This window comes from Ambystoma mexicanum, chromosome 1q, assembly GCF_040938575.1.
Source record: "Ambystoma mexicanum isolate Mex_15411 chromosome 1q, UKY_AmexF1_1, whole genome shotgun sequence".
Lineage (NCBI taxonomy): Eukaryota > Metazoa > Chordata > Amphibia > Caudata > Ambystomatidae > Ambystoma > Ambystoma mexicanum.
Window position 1 is genome coordinate 595,592,270 of NC_090922.1, and position 7,685 is coordinate 595,599,954.

The window sequence follows — 7,685 nt, forward strand, 5'->3', positions numbered from 1 at the left end:
CAGAGTCTCATTTCCGGTAAGATCCCTGGTGGTCCTGTGTATGTCCTCTGCCATCGAGCCTATATTTGTGACCCTCCGGTTCAATGGAGAGGGCGAACGGAAACCCCCCACCTATATCTCACCTCTTTCTCATTGAGCCACTTGGTAAAGGGGGGGGGGCAAAGCCGTCTCTTCATCAACGTAAGCAAGGAGAGGACCTGGAAGACTGTAATCCTTGCAGTACCATACAGCACCGTCCCCTTTGACATTGCCCTTTCAAGGATCTTGAGCCGATCACTGTAGTTATGGAAGTGAGCTAACACCGATCTGGGGCCTCTGGCTGTGCCCTCCCACCCTGTGAATCCTTTCGATCTTAACACATGGTCCTCCTCAGGTCAGTCTCGGTTTCCACATCTCTTTCCAGATTCCTGAAGATTCAGAGGTTATTTCGCCTTTCACGATTTTCGAGGTTTTCAATTTTGAGTATTATCTCCTCTTCTCTCCTCTCAACCTCTGAAAGGCGCACATCCATCTGTGTCTCCAGTGTGCCCAACGTGGACCGGTTATGCTTTACCTCCTCCAGTCTCTCCTCCATCTTATCAATCAGCTGGGTAACCTTATCCACTCCACTCCCCTCCCTCCCCCCCCCCATGTCCGGTCTCGTATTCCTGATCTCCTCCATTAGTGCTGTAATGTGTTTTTTTGGTGGCAGCGGATTCCTTCTCTCCCCTAGAAATGTTGGCCAGTCTGTTCCTTCTTTGGTCGACCTCTGCCTATATGTTAAATTGGCTAGTTTGGCCCTTGCGGTCTTACACCACCTGCCATTGCGCTAGGGTGCGGTTGGTATCTCCAAAACCATGGCCTGTTCGCTGCTGCCCCTTTGTGCTAGTGAGACCCCCCCAGGCGTCGGAGGTATTTGGAGTCCTGTTCAGTTTTAATCCATACTCTCCTCTGAGATGTGATACCATGCATCCAGTGGGGCCATACAACCCATCCAATTGCACTGGCTTTCTGGAGGGGGAGTCGGGCACATGCCCTTATCAAGACGGCTCTCACCTCCCTGTGCCTTCATCCCCTTGTCCCTCCTAATGTACCAGGAATATCCTGACTCTCTAGGGACAAGCTTGGTATATTCAAGCAATGGGACACCAAACCTGGTCCTGGGATCCCTGTTGGCGGGGCCTCGACGATGGGTTTGGTGCCCCCACACCCGCGCTGAGATGCAGGGGCAAGGCCGAGTGACGTGGTGCCGGGGGCCTCTGTGCGACCCAAAATGCTAAACCTCCTGGGTGCCCCTGATTACATCTATAGTCTTACGTGGATCCCTGTCGGGCTGGGCTACTGGTGGCTATTATTCCGCAAAGGGCACCTCCAGAGTGCTGTCAGATCCCGTGGGGGCAGAGTTCAGGGTCCACTGACCTTCTACAGTACCCCAAGTACAGTCCCAACAGGGCCAAGGCTCCTCAAGGGGGGGTCGCAGGTGCTCCCCTTATGTCGTTTTACTGGCCCTAGAGCGCGGTTTCCTTAGTTGGGGGTGGTTCTTCGCTCCCACCTGCATCCAATGTGACAGTTGAAGCAATATGCAGACTCTCCCGGTGCTCCCCTGTGCCTGCACATGGGTGCTGGGGGGAGGACTTTAGGGGCCCTCACCCACCTTCTACCATGTGCTGGGTGCTCAGTGTACAAACTGCCTCTCCGCTGGGTAGACGGCAGCTCCCAGTGTCAGCTCCTCCCCGCTCCCTCTCAGGATCTGGGGGATGCAGGGGCCCAGAGTGGGCTGCAGGCAGAGGGCCCCCTCACACCTCGATTCTGTGCCGGGTATTCCGACCAACATGGCCACACAGCAAGTGCACCACTCGTCACTTCCTGTGTCCCGCAACCCCAGCGTGATGTGGCGACTGCAGCTATTGCAGTTTTCGGGCTTCCAGTGTGCGTTTTCTCCCGCACTTGCTAGGGGTCCTCAGCAGATGGCTGGTCTTGGGCAAGTCCCTGGGGGAGGGGGGATAAGTGGTGGCCCAGGGGAAGTAGTCTTCTACCATAGAGTTGGTCGCGGCCACCCTCTCGTAGGCCAAAGGGGCCTGACGAAGAAAAGGTAGCCCTGGCAGTGGCCAGAGTGTTCCTGCCTCCGAGACTGGCGGCATCGGCCAAGCCGGTGGCGAGGACATCGTAGAAGAGGATACAAAAAAAGGGGGAAGGGGAGGCGTCCCACAGAAGAGGAGGCCCAGGCATCCCTCCACACAATCAAGTAGGACGTGGGGGACGACACAGGCGATTACCTAAACGACTAAGCGGGTCCCAGTAGATCTACCGCCCTGACTCTTCCAAGGATGTATTGCTGGACATCCTTTTGACCCTGCACACTCTTGTGTCAGATTCAGAAACTGATGCTGACGACACCGGTGGCCCCAGACCAACCTCCGGCAAAGAGGAAGCAGCACCCTACGCCGCCAGATCAATCCCCCTCATGTGCCTACCCAAGACACAGGGATGGATGGCGAGCGGTTCACCACAGCCCCCTTGCCGCAGACTAGGTGGGGTCGTTCCATATCCTGGTCACCAGGGCATCGGTACTCTTCCAACTGACACCAGAGGAGACCAGGAAGGAAAGGTTTCATTTATCAATGACACAAGGCCAAGAGGAAGACCAGCCTGCTAGAATTCTATAGCTGAACCATCGGTCCCTCGATATTGTTTGTCTCTCCAGCATTGCAAGTATATGGTGTGTCCTTTAAACACATAGTCTGAGTCCACCACCACCGTTGTGGCAACTTCCGGTGGTATTTTCTGCATTTCCCTAAGTGCCAGTACTACTGCTTGGAGCTCGCCGTACTGTACGCTTTTCCCTTCGAACACCATTGAGTTGTGCTGCCACTGATCGTTTTGCTTGTACACTACCGCTGCTGTTGCATGTAGCTTGTTATCTACATATGTAGAGCTCCCATCACAATAGAATGTTGGACCATCAATATCTTTATCCGGTGCACATGCCCTGAATATGTTGTGTAAGGTGTTCACCGTTTGTCCTGCATTCATGGGGCTAATCTATCTGTATACAGTCTACTGCAAGGTACTTCTCTCCCCCTTCTTCAAAGTGTAGTGTAATCGTGGTTAATAATGCAATCCATTTGCCTATGCTCTGTGTACTGACATTACCTTGATACATTTTGGAGGATAATAACATCTGTAGGGGTTTGTGGTTTGTTTTGATAATGCATGTAGGCCCTCCCATTATGTATTACATTTGTCGATTGCCCAGTATGTGCATAGCTGTCTCTCGCATCTGGAATATTACAATTCTGTTATTTTGTAGTTCAATGAATTACATGCCAACAGTTGATGAGAATCCCCATATTTTTGTGTCAATATGGCGGGCTGTGTACTTTCTGATATAAATGGCCATATGTAAAAGGGTATGTCTGGATTTGGGCTTACTAATGATGGTGCCCCGTTAAATAAATTTTTCAATTTCTGAAAGGCTTCAGTGTGTGCCTCAGTCAAATCAAACCTATCTGATCGTCCTAGGTCGTATAGTATTTTTGTGTTCGGCAAATAGGGGGGTAAAGTTCCTGGAGAATCCCAAGATCCCGATGTCCCTGTGTAGTGCAGTGTGATCAGTTGGGAGTGATATTGCAGTCTGTCTCTGCATATGCGTTTTCCTTTTCCTGATATTTTTACCCCTAGAAATCGTACCTCTGCTTGGCAAATTTGTGCTTTGCCACCATCCAGTTGAGTCCCCCTTTTTGTAATTATTCTGTCTCGCTACACACCAATACGTCATCTACATATTGGATGACATTTTTCATGCATGTTAAGCCCGCAGTATTCGTTTCATGGCAGCGTGGAATATTGTGGGACTGTCAGAGTCCTTGTGGTAACGCATTCCATACATATACCACCCCTTCAACCGTGAATGCTGTTAGTTCACGTGAATCCTCATGTAATGGGAGAGAGTAGAATCCGTTGGAGATATCTAAGACACATAAGACCCTCATGCCTGGCTGTATTTTTGCCATCATTTCCGGGAATGAGGCAACTGTGGTCTGGACTGTAAATGTTGGTTGATTATGCGATAGTAAGTTGTTAAACGGAATGAGTCATCTGGTTTCTTCACTGCCCATACCGTTGATACAAATGGTACCCACCCTGTATGTTCTGTAATTGCCCACCCTCTCCTGTAAGGCCCTTAGTATATAATTTATTTGTGCTGCCGCCTTAGGGGGGTATCCCATAGGGTTTTATGTGTCGTGGGATGCTGGTCACTTTTAATACCAGCTTGCAAAGGAACTTTTGGGTCATCGCCGGAGACGCGGGACGCGAGAACGTTAATTTGGAGTTGGGATTGATCCCAGTTATGACAGTTTCATCTGACCTTAGAAATAAGCAATATTCGGACATGCCCTGATTTGAGAAAGGCGGTACGCCGAAACACGTGTAATCTAAAGCGCGACACACAAAATTTAACAATAAAAACTTCCACAGTATAAAACTCTTTGGTTTCCAAGATCTTTTTCTGGCGCAGTAATAAGGCATTGCCTTAGTAACTTGGTCTTACTTTTAATACCACATTATCCTGCGTTCTCCCAAAATGTAGCCTGTGTTTTGCCCATGTCTGGAAACATCTCCTCCCACTCTGTTAGGATGCCATTTGTCTGTGTGAGGATGTGTGTCACCCTTCGTTGTTGCTGTGACAACCGCCATTGGTATCACTTGTACTATGCCTGCTGTACCTTGAATGCGGAGGCATAGATTTGCTAAGTCAATCACCGCCCCTCTTTTCAATAATGTGTCAATCCCCAAAATATCCCCCCCCCGCTCCCCCTGCCGTGGCGCATTGCAGCTTGCCCATATCCACCCTGTTTAATCAGATTTTTAGTTCCTTTATTGGGGAAGTAATTATAGGCCCGCCCAATCCCTGCATTCTTGTCAATTTCAAATGTTTGGTGTCTGTAAATTCACCCTTAGTCGGAGTTAGCGCCACCCCACTATCTACCAATATGGTTGCGTTGTGTGTGACTCCACCAGCGGAGAAAGAACCTTCTGCCGTCATGCAGCTCCATCTATCTTGGTGTAGGGGGTATCACTGTGGCCTCCAGCTCTGCTGCTTTGTCCCTGTCCTAATACCCAGTGGAGCTTGTCATAACAGCCACTGGCGTTGCTCCTGTACTGGTCACTTGCTCACAATTTCTGCGCTTTTTCCTTTGTCATTTAGCTCCTGTTGCTCCCAATATGTGACCCAGGGCCGTATTACCCCTTCTGCATTTTGGTACAATTTAGCCTGTCTTTCAACACCTTGCCCGCTGTACCTCTCCCGCGTCCTCTGCCTCCTCTTCCCCGACCCCGAAAAAATGTGGAATCCTTGCTATACCTTTCTGCATCATAGGTAATATTCCTTACTGGCGTCAGTGTTTCCTACTCCTACTCCTGCTCCTCCATGTACCTGCCCTCTGCCCACTCTTTACATTCTCTTTCAGGAATAATTTTTCTTACCGCTAGCCATGTATCATCTGCTGCATTCAAAACATATGCCCATCCCTTGGACATTTGTATTTTTTCTTCCACATCCACTTTCCCTTCCGCCACCCTTGTAATGTCATCCAGTAGCAACTGCCAAATGGTCATATTTTCTTCCACCCTGGGGTCCCTCATTAATGTCTGAGTTAACATATCAGCGAAATCGGACGGGCTATGGTCCCTTCCATCTTTATTACCTGCATTAGTTTAGGAAATGCTTGTATTCTGTGGTGTTTTTTCATTAGTGCCATAAATGGGGTCTATGCTTGTCGTCCACATCAGAAAATCCCGGAATTATTAACCGTGATGGGTTACATACTGCCTTTAATATCATCATTATTACTTGTCCCCTGTCCAATCGGTGTGCATCCAGTGTTTTGTATGTAGATTGAAGAGCGCTAAAAAGTTCCATCGGACCAGCCCCTCCATACCGGGGCATTTCTTTTAGGAGTGCTAACATTTTCATAATGTCCTGTGGCCTACCTTGGTGGGGTTCCTGTGACTCCCATGAGCCCTCAGCTCTTAAATTCCTGTTCGATCCGTATCCCCACTTCCCTGTTCTTGTGCGCAATGTTGTGCACAACATCCCATTTTCCCATAACCTTTCACCCTGTCCCACACAACCTCTGTCACATTATTATAGTTTATATTATCCAAATCTAGCTCGACCCGTAATTCATCCATCGTTGGTGTATCATCCACCTCTGTTTTTGTAAAATTTCCCCCAGTAGGCAGTGATATTGGTGCCATTTTAACTGATTTATCATATGCTAGAGGGTTTACATATTCCTCCGGTTGCGTGGTTTTTACAGGCAACACCGGATAGGCCCAATCATCTTTGTCTGGGTGCTTGTGTCTGTACACCTAAAACGCATTTTTGTGCATCTCTAGCTCCTCTTGACAATTAGCAAGCTGATGTCTAATATCTTCACACTCTTGTGCTTTTAGCACAATAGACGACATTGGCATAAAGTTAGTATTTGCCATTTGCCGTGCGTACATGAGGTCATTTCTCGTCGCACAGCACTACATTTTGTTGTGTAAATGCATCATTTTCCCCTTTCGTTATGCGATACATCTTCCAGAGACATGTCACAATGACATGTCTTATTTTTGCAATAATATTTTTTGCCTGTGGTGAACAGTAACTCATCAATGAAATCCTCCACTGTTCTTGGAGGCCTGTCAATATTCAACCACATGCATATCCCCTTCTTTTTTCTTAGTCTTCAATCACCTCTTTAGCCTCCTCTTCCCACCTGGTTAGTGGACTGGCGTCCGCCATCTGTCTTATTCCTCCTGTACCTATTGACCCTACCGCAGTGGAAGCTTCCGACCCTGCACAGTGCTTTGTCAATTTAGCTTCGGCCCTGCACCTGTCCTGTGCTCTGACTGTACCACAAGCCCTACTTTAATGTCCTCTGACTTGAACTGCGGCTCTGTTGCTGCCCTTTGACCCTTTACCAACAAAAATAGTACTCTGAGGCAACTGAACCTACCAGACAGGTGGTGGTACCCCTATGTATGTCTCAGAGACCCCAGGCCGCCACTAAAAGAAAAAATTACAAATACATAGGTATAGCGAAAAACACACTTCACTTACCATATTTGATGTTGCCTCCGCAACCGTGCCAGTGAGAGGTGGGAAAGGGAGCTTCCGGGCTTCAGCACCAAATGTGACAATCGTCTGCCCTGCTCCCTCCTGCAGCCGCCTTGCTTCACTGCACACTCAGCAACACACCGAAATAAGCACGCAGGAGACCAGAGGTAGAAGGGTATTTGCATATAATGAAAGCATGTATCCAAAACGGCCTGGGTGGACTGCTCTGCTCCCCCCAGGCCGGCAGCATCCTTATATACAGGTTTAGGTGGCTACCCCAGTCCTAAACCACATTACTCATGTCAAAGGGGATGCCTGCGGCCTGCATCCGGGCCCAGGTATGGTGTGTAGCAATCAGAGGCCAAGCGATAAGTGTCCAAGTTATTGTAATGGATGTTTTCCTGCACACAGGGCACTGTGGCCTTGGGTTCTGGTTACAACTTGTTAGGCACTAGTTTGCGCTGTGTACATTCTCTCAGAAATGGTTTCCCAAACCTTGGAGGAATGACAGTCACGCATTCCACAGCGACAGTGACCTTGCTGGTGCCAGTTCCCATATCCTCCTGCGCAGGGCCTCAGAGAAAGTAGGAAAACA